Source organism: Neovison vison, chromosome 1, assembly GCF_020171115.1.
Source record: "Neovison vison isolate M4711 chromosome 1, ASM_NN_V1, whole genome shotgun sequence".
Classification (NCBI taxonomy): Eukaryota; Metazoa; Chordata; class Mammalia; order Carnivora; family Mustelidae; genus Neogale; species Neogale vison.
In genome coordinates this window covers 253,273,176-253,287,387 of record NC_058091.1, presented here as the reverse complement: position 1 = coordinate 253,287,387, position 14,212 = coordinate 253,273,176, and positions in this window count along the sequence as shown.

The window sequence follows — 14,212 nt, the reverse complement described above, 5'->3', positions numbered from 1 at the left end:
CAAAGTATGATCTGGAATGAGGTGTGATACATATGAAAAGATGGGCATGATTTTGCCAAGTTATGTGGACGGAACCCTGAGGAACCCATGTACGGTCAAGATGGAAGAATGTGAAATTGGATCAGGCTGAATGGACAGATAATGGCCCACTAGGCAGGGATGGCAAATGCGGTGTTTTAATGCAAGGTGCTAGGAATGACTGTAACGGTTTCCTTGTTGGGTGACAGCAAGATGAACTCAAAGATAGTCCAGATTAAATGAAGTCAGGAAGGATAAACTTTCTTGCTGTACCATGGAGGGACATATCTGAAAGCTTAGGGAGATTGAATACTAGCTGACTATATCATCTGATGATATCATAAGGTCCTATCAACTCTTCCTGTCAATTCTACTCTGTGTTAAGTTATGACGAGTCTCTGCAGAGAAAAGGTTTTCAGAAACTTTGTTTGATTCTTTATGCTCCTTTCCAATCTCCAGATCTCCGGATGCTTTTTCTCCCTTCTGCCCTGAGCTTATTTTTCGAAGCAATTTCCTTTTCCTATTGTTTCTTAGCCCAAGACACCTGGGCAGTCTTCACTTGATAAAACCGAAGTTCATTAAGTCCTCTGTTGCCCTCTGACCATCCATTTGAGAAATCACAGAGAAAGCTGTTTTTTCAAACAGAATCATTTCTCTCTAGAGACTCCACGGCCAGAAGGGCTGTCAGGAAAATCTACTTTTAGTGCTTTTTAACAAAGCTTGATGGATATCTTTCTGTCTGTATGTAAACCAGCTTAAAAACTTACAGTTTTTGTGTGTGGTTTTTTTTTTTTTTTAAGGCTACAACCTGTAGCCTTGTCCCCAGGGCCATTTCTGTTTATGGGAGCCACAGTTAAGTAGACTGCACATAGCCCTTAGCTCAGGCGTTTTGAGGTGGGTCTGTTTTTCAGCTGTTGGACCCACCAACAAACCATCAGTTCACACGCGGAACTTCAATACTTCAACTCTTGGCGTGTCGGAATCACACCGACATGGCGTTGTCCACTCGATTGCCCAGCCTCAACTTCTTCAAAGCACTTTGATTGCCTCTTTTGCCCTTATCCCCACATTTTATTTTCAAATTTGAATGGTTCTTCCAGGGAAACATCTCTCCTCCTTCTTTTCTGCCTTGTTATAAACAAATATGTATTGAGTGCCTTTAATGGGAAAAGATCTTTCCCGTATGTTCTTTCTAACCCACCCTTCAGCTGGGGCTTCAGGTCAGATGTGCACAAGGGCCACACGAGTCCTGGGATGAGAGATGTGGACCATACATGGTGTTGGGCTCTGGCTGACTTGCCAGGCAGGCTGCTGTCTTGTACTGCCCAATGCCCCACTTTTTAATGAGAACTCAGAATATATCACCTACCACGTCATACTATCATCATTTCTTTATGTGCCCCATTTTCCCATCAGACTGTGATCTGCTCCTAGGCAGGGAATTTGTCCTGTTCCCCTAAGTATCCTCAAGACCTACATGGGGCATTGGTAGTATGATCTATTAGACAATAAGACCATCCTTTCAATACCCTAGCCCCTTAGTCTCTTACTCACTCATTACTCATGGTTTTGTCCCCTGGACCACCTTACTTGCTCACTCCCACAGTCATACCCTGTTGTCGTTACCGAGATCTATGACATCCTTCCATAAGTTCACCTCTTGCCCCTCTCAAGCAGCCATGTGAGATGTCAGATGATCTCTGTATCTTTCCTGGTTCTGTTCACTCTCCTGCTCTCCAGATGTCCATGTCATACCTTCCCCTCTTCAAGTCTCTAACACTGCTTCCTCACCAAAGAAGGTCTTGACTCTTATTTTGCTGAGAAAATGGGAGCAATATGAAGAAAACTACCAACATCCACCATGATGTGTGGTTAACCATGTGAATCTGTGCCTATCTTATCTTGAACCTATGTGGCTATGTATATATGTGTGTATATATCTATCTATCGATCTACCTTCTATCTGCCTGCCTACCCACCCATCCGTCCATCATCCATCCATCCATCCTTTTTCTTCCTCATACAACAGATGATTTGTGCTCACTCTGATCCCTAATATTCCCTCCATATTCACACTAGCTCTCCTCTCCTTTCTCTTTTTCAAGGATGGCTCTCCAGCCTCCACTCCTTCATTGTATTATCAAAGTTTCCCTTCTCCCTGGATCTATCCCATGAACATACAAACATACTAGTATTTATTCCAAAACTAAAACAACCTCTCTCACCAACCCCCCATTTTTGGGTTCCATTTTTTTGCACTATTTTTCTTTTCCCCTTCAAAGCAAAGCTTCCCCCCCTCGTTTTTTTTTTTTTTTAATTTGACAGACAGAAATCACAAGTAGGCAGAGAGGCAGGCATCGAGAGAGAAAGGGAAGCAGGCTCCCTGCTGAGCAGAGAGCCCAATGCTGGGCTTGATCCCAGAACCTTGGGATCATGACCTGAGCCGAAGGCAGAGGCTTTAACCCACTGAGCCACCCAGGCACCCCTAGAGCAAAGCCCTTTAAAAGAATTGTCCACACTCACAGTCCCCACTACGTCCTTGCCCATTCTTTCTTCGACCTCCTCCACCCAGATTTTCTCCCCCAGCATTTCACTTCAACGGCAGCTGCCACGGTCACCATTTTGAGATATCCAACTCTTGGCCTCCTTGAATTATCAGTGGGGTGACCATGTAATTTATCTTCCAAACCAATACCACTGAAAGCAAAAGAGGGTGCTATTGGTCATTTCTTGGGAATAACATGTGTAAACTGGGGCCACCCAAGAAAAACCCTAATATGTATTGGTTGGCTTATTGTATTACTCTTGTCTCCCCACTAGAAAATAAGTTACTTTGTCTCTCTGGAGCCCAGAACAGAGCCCAGCATTTATTTGCAAGGTGCTTGACTATTCAGGGAGCACATAGAAGGCTTTTAATAGCAGTCAAGTGATCAGTGTGAATACATCATAATTTACTCCTGTGACAGTCTTAAGCACTAGGGATAGACTGATGGGGACTCACTGTACATTTATGACCCAATCACCAGATTTTCTCTCCAGAGTGGAGCAGACACCTCAACTGGGACTTCTCTTCCAACCCTTTGTCTCATTGTAGCCCTTTAGCCAGTTCCTTGAATAAGCTTCAAGGACCCTCAGCCTGATGGTGACCCGTATGACTTTGGCACCCGAGTTAGAAGCATAATTTCAGAGGTCAGCCAAGAGAGGAATATTTTCCCATCAGGCCACTGAGCCCTGCAGTGCTGCTGATGACTCAGAAATCTCACTTTGTCCTTGACGTCATCCTCGCTGGGTTCAGAGGAAAGGTAACTGTAAGAGACCAGCAGCAATGACCCTTCTCCAGATGAAGGATGACAGACGTGTTAGCTGCTGGGGCTTGTTTGGTATTCCTGTTAAGCTTATTTTTAACTGTGAGCAAAACCCACTTACCCTTTTTGTATGGGATGAAGTCATCATGAATTCATGTCATCCAACCAGAGGCTTTTCCCTTTTCAGTGAAAACTCTGCCTTCATCATCATTGGTCCCCTCTCTTTATCCTGACATATTAGACACAAGAATACAGATACACAGAAATATACACACAGATATGTAGACACAAAATATATCTAATACATAGACATATACATAGATACGTATTTCAATTTACTTACCAGATACTAGGTGTATGCTTTTCCTTCATATTCGAAGCAAATTGTCCCAATTTTGCCAATCTAATGATTCTGAAGGAACAAACATTGGACAAAGGTTCTCAAGGAACCATTTGATAAATAAGTGGCCTGACAAGGAAGCAGCGCCACCCTCATCCCCGTGCTCCCCAAGGAGAATGCCTGCTGCTTCACTTCATTGATGGGTGCAGGTGAACAGGTCAAGACAGGCTGCATGAGAACAGGGAGGTGTCAGGGAGCAGGGAAGCCCTGCGTCAGCTGAGCTGGTGGCTGGTGGGTAAGCGAGAGCCCCTTGCAGTGTTTGGGCAGGAAGCCTGCAAACAGGGATCTCTACAAAGAGTTTGGTGGGGTACATAATCTTTTCTGTTTCCACTATGAAATCTCCAGTGGTGTTTTTGAAGCAAGTGGATTCCTTCTGAAGAACACAAAGGAGGTTTTGTTCTTATCAAAGTCTGTACAGAGGACAGCGGATATCTTGACTGTCCATCTTCAGATGCTTAACCTCTCCTCTGTGGCCAGAGAGTGTAGTCATGGGGCAGGAGTCAAGGCAGACGTGCCAGAGGGATGTAGAAGTTGCACGGGGAGGTGCTTGTTGCAGAAAGGAAATGAGCTGGGATGAAGAGAGGTGTGCAGGAGATATTCTGGGACAGCCTCGATACATCTTCCCATTTTTGTCCTTTGTGTCCAGATCTCCAGACAACCTTAGCTGTGTTGGGTTTGCACTCCTGGAGGTACAAGGACCTTCTCCATGCTGGGCAACAGCCAGGACCTGCAGGTACCAATGTGAATAACGACACAAGGAGTGCTTCTTCTTCCCTATTGGTTAATGTCACTTAGAGCTGTTACGTGGTCTTAGCATCTCCGCCAGCGTCATTACTGTCACAGCTGTCGTCATCATGGTTATTTATGGAGTACCCTGCGCCACACACTGCACATCTGACATCCTCTTGTGGATAGGGAAACTGAGGTTCAGAGAGTGAAGGACATGCCAAATGTGTTCTGCTAGTAACTGCTTGTAAACAGCAGACCCACACCTCTTCTTACCTGGAGCAGCGTGTCCCTCCTTGACGTCATGCATGGGGCCACAACAGGGGTGACAGTAGTGGCTGCTGTTACGTGAGGGGCCCTAAGCAAGAAACTTTGCCAACAGGTTTGGTAATATGGGCCCCACAACAGACCTACAGATGGGTGTTTTCCTAATACCAGCTTCTCTCCTAATGCCCAGAACTCTCTTCCTGAGGCTACTCTAAAGACTGGATTCTTCTTACCCTTAAGATCTTAACTTAACGACACTATCTTGAAGAGAAGTTTCCAGAACATCCTACTTGAAGCAGGAACTCTATGCTAGCTTCTGTCCACCCCCATTGATTTCTTTTTTTTTTTTTAAAGATTTTATTTATTTATTTGACAGAGAGAGATCACAAGTAGGCAGAGAGAGAGAGGAGGAAGCAGGCTCCCTGCTGAGCAGAGATCCCGATGCGGGACTCAATCCCAGGACCCTGAGATCATGACCCGAGCCGAAGGCAGCAGCTTAACCCACTGAGCCACCCAGGTGCCCCCATTGATTTCTTTTATACAACTTATTGCCAGAAGTAATTATTTGGTTTGTACTTTTTCTTTGTTTTGTATCTGTGAGTCACAGAGACTGCCAATTCCTGGAGGGCAAGGATCTTGTTTAACTCCCCAACACCACCCAGTGTACCCCTAGTGCCCACCATCATGCCTGACATGGAACAGAATCTTCATGAATAATAGAGCCCAGAGTGGTTGAGTAACCTATCAAAGAAAGGCCACAGAGCTGGTAGGAGGCCAATCTGGCGTCAAACCCAGGTTCATGGACTCCAGAATCTGGGTGTTTCTTCCCTGTGCTAAATGGTTTAACACAGGAGTGCACAGTAAGTAAGCACATAATCCTTACTGAACTCATTAATTTTATTTTTTAAGGCTCATCTCTCCTGCCCCTAGCCTGGCTAGGATCAAAAAGCACGGATTAAGTTTACAACTGCCTCATTTAGAAAAATCACTTTGATTTAGGGCAACGATGAGTCATTACACCACTGAGTTTTACTGAATTCACCGGTGCAAGCCCTGTCCCCCATGGCGCTGTGTTGAAAGTTTGGGGCTTTTATCCCAGGACACTTAGGTAGATAAAGGAATAATATAGGCTTAGCCACTCCTGTGGGGGCCCAGAAGGCTGATTAAGCCAGCCACAAAAGACACACTTCACCGGGAGGAAAAACTCTAAAACCATCTCAGCGTTAATACATACAAGTTCAACAATTTCTTTTATTTTCACTGTAAACACAGTGTGAACATATTAAAGGCAACTGTGATTTTTAGAAAAGTCTTGCACAAAGCTGACCTCGCTGTTTTTTCATTGTTGGGGATCCCTTCTGCTCAAATGCACGCAGATGTGATTGTAGAGAACATTCCATGGTGTATCTTCTGCAGCTCGCTCGTGAACATTTTATCATAAATACACTTCCTTGTTTCTACACATTGTTCGCAATTTCCATCTTTTCTTGACTACATAACGTTGATTTATTGTAGTTTATTGAATCACGCAGCCACGGTTGGGCATTTATCTTGTTTCCAAGTTTATCCATTCTGATTACACTGTAGTAAGCATCCACAAATACTGAGGGATTATTGTTCCTTTAGTGAAGATCACTCAGATTTTCCTACTAAGCAAAAGAATGGGAACATTTTATACCCTGGACGGGTACTATTCAACTGCTTCCCAAAAGTCATACTTGTTTTCTGGGGCAGCAGTCAGACATGACTGGGGAAGCGTCACCATAACGTCACCGGCATTGACCATCATTTACTAAAAAGCATTTCTGGGTCAATTTAATAGAGTAAAACATTAACTCGCTGTTTTCAGTTTCATCTCATTCAGTATCAGTGTTGTTAAGTAGCTTTCATGTTCGTTTTTTAATCGCCTTGCATACGCTATGCCATATCAAAGTGTTGGGAGAATTTCTTTAATTGAAATATAGTTGACGTACAATATATATTAGTTTCAGGTGCACAACATAGTGACTTGACAATTTTATACATTATGCAATGACCTCCATGATAAGTCTAGTTACTCTCTGTCATCACGCCATGTTGTTACAATATTGTTGGCTATACTCCCTACACTGTACTTTTTGTCTACTGTTTATTTTATTTTTTTAAAGATTTTATTTATTTATTTGACAGAGAGAGATCACAAGTAGGCAGAGAGGCAGGCAGAGAAAGAGGAGGAAGCAGGCTCCCCGCTGAGCACAGAGACTGACGTGGGACTCGATCCCAGGACCCTGAGATCATGACCTGAGCCGAAGGCAGCGGCTTAACCCACTGAGCCACCCAGGCGCCCCTGTCTACTGTTTATTTTATAGTTGGAGGTTTACACCTGTGAATCTGCCAGGAGAAAGGTTTTTTAAACTATAAATCCTGTAGTCACCTTATAATTCCCTTTGAACAGAGCGGGTTGACCCTCCATTAGCTGTACAGGTCCTGGGAATCATGTAAGCCACATAAGGTAATTAGAGAGGTTTGCTTTGGTAGGTTTGCCTGGAAAAAAAAAAAAAAAAGCTCTATAATTCAGAAAGTGGAAATTTGCTTTCCTTCATGAATACTTATATCATCATCGCGTCATGGCTTCATAAAAGCTGGTTTGCTTGTAAGGATGTGACTGGGCCGATGAGAGAGCCTGAACCTGCCCTCCATCCAAGTTCACCGAGTCAGTGCGACATGATGTTGGAATGATACCTTCCTGGCTGGGAGAGCTGAGATTCCTCCGTTCCTAGTGCTCACTGCCAAGGTCATTCGGCCTCGTGCTGGCTGCCTTCATGCAGTGGTGCTTCCTGGCTGTCCACACCCATGGAAGGACACCCCCCCCACGCCCCCCGTCCCATTGCTGTACCCCTTCACAGCCTCAAGCCTTCAGTAATCCCCCTTTCTCCCACCAACAGGACCTGGGATGAACTGATTATTCAAGCTTAGAAAATCAGATGCTGTGTTTTAACTCAGCTTCCGAAGGTGTATCACAGCAGGGCTGTCTGGGAAGCCCTGTGAGGGCTTCCTTAGTCTGGGAAGAAAGTCGGAGCCAAGGCAGCAGAATCCAAGTGTGAGGGGTGCCTGGTGGCTCAGACGGTTGAGCGTCCGATGCTTGCTTCCAATTCAGGTCATGATCTTAGGGTTGTGAGATCGAGCCCCACGTCGGGCTCTGTGCTCAACGTGGGGTCTGCTTGAGGATTTCTCTCCCTCTCCCTCTGTCCCTCCCCCTCACTCGCGTGCCCCCTTCTCTCTAAAATAAATGAACAAATCTTAAAAACAAACAAACAAACAAAAAAACAAAAAACAAATGCAGGTGTGAGTCAGGAATGAGTGAGAGGCTGGGATTGGGAATTGGGATTGGGCTAGAGGGGTGAGGTGGGGGCACGAGCAGAGACTGGGAATGAGCAGGGGTAGGGATCTTCTGCTGGGGACAGTGGGCCTGCTCCCAGAGAAACCGATCACACCCGCCTCTTGCGCACGCAGAATCTGACTTCAGTGGGAACTACCCAGGGCCGAGTCAGTACCACCAGGTACTAAATGCAGGCGTCCCAAAGTCCTTGCAGAGTGGGGGGCCTATACCCATTCTGCAGATGGGGAAACTGACACCTTGGGGAGTTAAGCCCTCTCCTCAAGTCACAAGGCTTATCACTGAAGAAGCCTGAATAGAAACTTGGGTTCTCGTGCTCCTTCTCTTTCCTCTAAGAAAAGAAGAGCCAAGAGCCTGTGGGGAGAAGGGGACAGTTAGGGGGGCCGTGCCGTGGTCCAATTCCACAGTGAGCAAGGGAAAGATCTCGCTCCTGTCTTTGGGCTACACTGGTCTTCTTTCTGATTCTCTTCCCGGCCCTTACATTTGCTCTTCCCTGTGTCTGGAATTCTGGCCCTTCTGCTCTTCCCAGCCCGCCCCTCCCCATCACTCCCATCTCAGCCCACATGTCTCCGTCCCCAAGAGCCTCCCAAACGCCTCCCTCCCCGTCATGCTCTTTAGCCTTCAGTGCCCAAAGCTGCCACCTGCAGTCACCTTGTTTACGTAGAATTTTCTTATGTGAGTTATGTTTCCCACGGTTACCTCAATAACCTATTATAAGTTCTCAGTAAACAGATGTTAGATACATGAATTTAGGAGAATTGCAAAGAGAAAAAGATTCTCTAGATTCCTGGCTTGTAATCTAGAATTTGAGCAACACAAGTGAAAAGCAAAAAAAAAAAAAAAAGACAGAACCCTAAACCCGAGACAGTTTCCTTATGTTATTGCTCAGTTTCCAAGATTTCTTCCAGAACTCCATGTACTCGAGGTCATCACAACTCTTGTCGATACCGTTGCCCTTTGTCTCTGATTAGATGAAAAGAAGAGGCTCCGACAGGTGAGGTACCACTGTCACTGTGTGTACTTCCTGCTGGAGCCCACGTGGTCTCAGTTATGGCACTTCTCAGTAACCGATTATGTACCTCCATTAACTAAGCCAGGCTATGTGCCTCCTCTCTTGGCCAAGGCCAGCTCCAGCTTTCAAGGGAAGGAAGAGGTGATCTTTCTGCTCAGAAAAATGCTCTTTGTCCTGGATCTGTCTTGTTTTAGCTCTGACTTTAAAATCAGATGTTCACCCTTGACCTTCTTGATGGTCTGAGACCTGCTTAGCTGGTAATGGCTTTGCCCGGAGCTTACTAGCTTTGTGGAACCTTTCGGGACCAAGAAGGCACATGTCAGTCTGTGGAAAACAACGGGACAGCAGCTGGCTACTGCTTGAGCTGAGAAAAACAATTAGGGTCCAAGTTGACATTACCACCTGCTGGATAAACTGGGTTTTAAGGACTTCGACACTCTGATCAATTCTTTGGGCAGCATAAAAAGGTGAAATTAACCTGACTTGAATAATAACAGCAACAAGGATGCATATTTACTGACTGTGGCAGGCAGAATAACAGCTCTTCAAAGATGTCCACTTCCAGTCTCCAGAATCTGTGACTACATTTGGTTACACAGTAAAGCGGGATTAAGGTTTCAAATGGCGTTAAGGGTGCTAGCCATATCACTTTAAAACATGGAGATTATCCTGGATTTCCTGGATGGGCCTAGACTAATCAGAGATCTTTAAAAGTGGAGGCTGGAAGTAGAGGAGACCACAGTAAATCTCTGGACCAGTCTTAGGTCCCACTCAAGGCCAGCTGAATAGTCCCTGCTCAAGCAGGATAGCGGATGGAGTCTGGAGCGACCTGCTGGTGCTGTCTTCTCAGCCCGGGAGTGGGAGATGAGGGGCAGAAGCCTGAGTGTGGGCTGGAGAGGAGCTACCTTTTTCCCCTTCCCAATCTGACCAGGGTCTGTGTTACTTTTGAAAAGGTGTGGGTGCCCATGCCCCCTCCCAGGGCCCTGAGGGAGGAGGGAAGGTCATTGGTCCCATTTCCTGCGTCCCGGTTCCCCTACTCCCCACTCCATGTATGATAGGGAACTTTCACCTCAAAATCTTTCTAAGCAATGTACAGTACAGTACATTTCGTACAGTATTCTGAGAAACACAAATAGAAGGCAATGTGTCCCTGTTAACAGGATTCCCTAGGGACTTGACATAATGGCTGCTCCAAGCTCTGGCAAGCGATTATCATGTAAGAATGTGCCCCTCGTTACTAGATCTCCTGATTTTCCCAGAGAAGCCAGAACACATTCATGTGAAATATCTTAATTTTTTTTTTGAAATATCTTAATTTTTTAACACATTGTAGGATGAGCACGAAATTTGGCCAACTGACCACCGGTTTGCTACTTGTCTCTATTTATTTCACTCCTTTGGAAGACTTGGGATTCTGGTCCCAGTTCGAACCCTGATGAGACATATGACATCGGAGAACCACTTCTCTCTTGTCACCCAACCCCTTCATCGGCAAAACCATGGTGGAGAGCAAGACCCATTGTCTATCTCATGTGAACGCTGTGGGCAACAGTTGTAAGGCATTCTTCTTGGACCCGAGCCCAGCCGTCCATTCTCATGACAGGGCCCATGAAATTAACCATATCATCAAACACCTTTTTCTTAGAGTACTATGGAGTTCTAAAAATACAATTTGCAATGGAATATAAATATAGCCATAAATCTTGATACAGGTTAAATGAACTATTCTAATTTCAGGTGGCGGATTCTGTCGCTTTGCTGCAGTGATCTTGGACGGGGCTCTGAGTGTGGTGGCTCAGGGATCCATGTGCTCGGCTGTGTGAGCCGTCTGGAGCACCGCAGTCATCACACCATTCTCTCTATATCACTGCAATTCTCTTCACAGGCAGGTCATGGCATCGTTTGGTCCTCGAATGTCCCAAATATAGGTCTGAGATGTGATGTTGGGCTTTGGACTGTGAAGCCCCTTGGAGTCAACACATTCTATATCCCGAAGCAAACGCAGGCACTGGAATCCCACAGCTGCCTCCCACTCTATGTTGGTCACCCCAGTGACTTAGAAAGCCAGCTCCCACCTTAATTTACATTATTATGTTCATCTTAAGCAGCTCATCACCAAAATGAAAACTCAAAATTTAAGAAGCTGGTAGACATCCCAGGGCCCTCAAAAGATGACAGCAGGTGCCCTGGGGTCCACAGAGCTCAGTTTAAGGGACAGCAGGGATAAGCAGCAAAGCAGAGCCTCGGCATATGGACTGGCCCAAGCCTGCGTTGCTGCTCTGCTGGGCACCCTCTGGGTCAGACTGAGTGAGTGGCCCTAGTGCTGAGTCTCAGTCTCCTTGTTTGTAAAGTGAAGGTAGCCACCGTATTGACCTTACAGAGATATTTTTAAGATGGGGCATAATGTTGTGAAAAGTGCTGGATCCAAACCATGGCAGCCTCTATTATTGTGGTGAAGGTCGAATGCAATGATGAAAGTGGAAGTGTTTTGAAGACAAAATGATTGTTGGGATGTTAGAGGTTGGTTAGGAACTAAGACGATCTGAAGACATTACCACCTCCTAGAGATTTTCCTTGCAAAAGAAGGTGGAATGGGAAGCTGAAAGGGTACACCTTGGTGGGAAAATTCTGGTATGTGTGGTTAATGGATTCCGAGCTCTTTGCTCACTGAGTAGAGGAGAATGTCCCTTCTCTAGTCCTTGATTTGTAATAAGTGTCTCTTTCACACAAGCCAAGTTCTAAATAATTTACATCCCTCCCTTCCCCCAGAATGATCCCCACTGCCTGCTGCCCCTTCATTTTGGGAGTGGCTTTCTGGAAAGATCCAAGTGCTGGTAAAATCTCAAGTGACTTGAAGGTGGCACCTTTTTCCTTGTCTGATTTAAGTATTTGTAAAGGCCAGCTCACTGTGTCACTTCACCCCTCCTCCTGGCATACAGTACCGAGGCCCTCAGTCTCAGTCTCAACACCTACCTATGTCCTGCTGCAGGCGAGTGGCTTCGTCCACGTCAGGCCGCCTGCCCCACCCAGGCCTGGATCCTCTCTGAAGCTGGAGTTTTGACAAGGACCCTCCTGGACTCTGACCTCAAGCATCATGTAGACAGCCCTGGGTTCAGCCAGTGGTGCATTCTGGGCTGGATGAAGCATGAGGGAAGGGACAGGGTATTGTCCCTTCACAGGGCTCTGTGGCATCAACAGGGTTTGACCCAACCCAAAGAAAGAATTTAGCCAGTTCCTGGCAAAGTGGCCTATGGCAGACTCCCGCTATTAAGTGAAGGTCCCCTCTTTTGTTGCTCGACAAAGAGAAAACATGGTGCTGAAGCCACATTCCCACAAGCAACTCTGACCTATTCTCTGTGGTGATTGGATCGTGGAGGGCATGAGAAAGAGAATTTCAATGGCTTCTAAATGACTACAAATGGTGATTCTGAAATGTCACCTTATAAGTTTTACTGACACAACACCACGTGCCAAGGAGGGTAACAGCCTAAACACAGCTGTTTGGGCTCACCTTCCATTATGTTTCTTTGCCAGTTGTGAACAGATTGTGTCATGTGTATTCATTTGTTTCTTTGGGGTACATACCCGGAAGTGGGATTGCCGGTTCGTATGGAAATTCTGTCTGTGTCAGAAGGACTGCTATAACAGAGCACCACAGATGAGGAAGTCCATAAACAACAGAAAGGTATTTTTCACAGTCTGGAGGCTGGGAGGTCCTGGGTCATGGTGCCAACATGGACAGATTCTGGTGAGAGCCCTCCCTCAGGTTGGAGACTACCTACTTCTCACCATGTGCTTACATGGTGGAAGGAATGAAGGTTTTCTCTGGGGCCTCTTTTATAAGGGATTGATTCCTACTCATGAGGGCTCTACCTTCATGACCCAATCACCTCCCAATGACCTTATCTCGTCCCATCACATGGGGGATAAGGATCAACATATGAATGGAGGATAGAGGGAGAGGAAGCCCAAAAATATTGAGACCATAGCAAATTATATGTTTAATTTCATCATGTGCTTCTCAGCTCTTTGTCTCCAGCCAATTCCCCCCAAATACCTATGCACATCATATTGAAACTGCTCAAGGGGCACCTGGGTGGCATCTGCCTTCAGCTCAGGTCATGATCCCAGGGTCCCGGAATCAAGCCCCACATCAGGCTCCCTGTTCAGTGGGGAGCCTGCTTCTCCCTCTCCTGCTCCCCCTGCTTGTGCTCACTCTCTCACTGTCAAATAAATAAATAAAATCTTTTAAAAATTAAAGAAAGAAAGAAAGAAACTGCTCAAAACTAAAGACAAAGAAAATCTCAAAGGCAGCTAGGGAAAAAAAATGCTACGTAGACGGTATCAAGGACAAGAATTACAGCAAACTTTTCATCAAAGCTATGCAAGCCAAAAGACAATAGAATGGTATCTTTAAAGAGATAAAAGGCAAAAAAATAAAAAATAAAAATAAAAAGTTGTCAACTGAGAATTCTTTTCCCAGAGGAAAGAAATCTTCAAAAATGAGAGAGAAAAGGCAGTGTGTGCAGGCATTTTTGGGGAGTTGGGTGACAGGGGTATTTATTTTGTTTGCAGTTCTTTGAGGTTTTTAGACATGTGGTAGTCTTTTTACCATTTTTGAGAAATTATCATCCATCATCTTTTCCAATATTTATTCCACTCTGTTTGCTCTCTCTTTTTCCTTCTGGGATTCTAGTTACATATAAGTTCATCCAGGCAAAAGTGGACCAGGGCACCTTAAGAAGGAATCCTAGAGAGGAACTAAAATATTTCTAAAGTATTCTAGAATATTCTGCCACACTTATGGAGAAAGAGGAACAGGGAACATCTAGGTGACCATGTAAAAACGGGACCTTCACTGTCAAAGAAATAATCTTTTTGGAAATGGGGAACCTCCTTGACTCGGTGGCTGGAATTGACTAATTTTTTCCACTGACTTTAAGATCAGACCTACTGGGTCAGTATTTGTACCAAGCTACTAACAGGATGAAGAGAATAAAGGCTCAAGTCATGTATGGTTGTCTCCTTTTATATGATCATATGGCTTTCCCAATGTAATTATGCATCTTAGAGAACTTCCATATTAGTTCATATAGAATCACCTCATG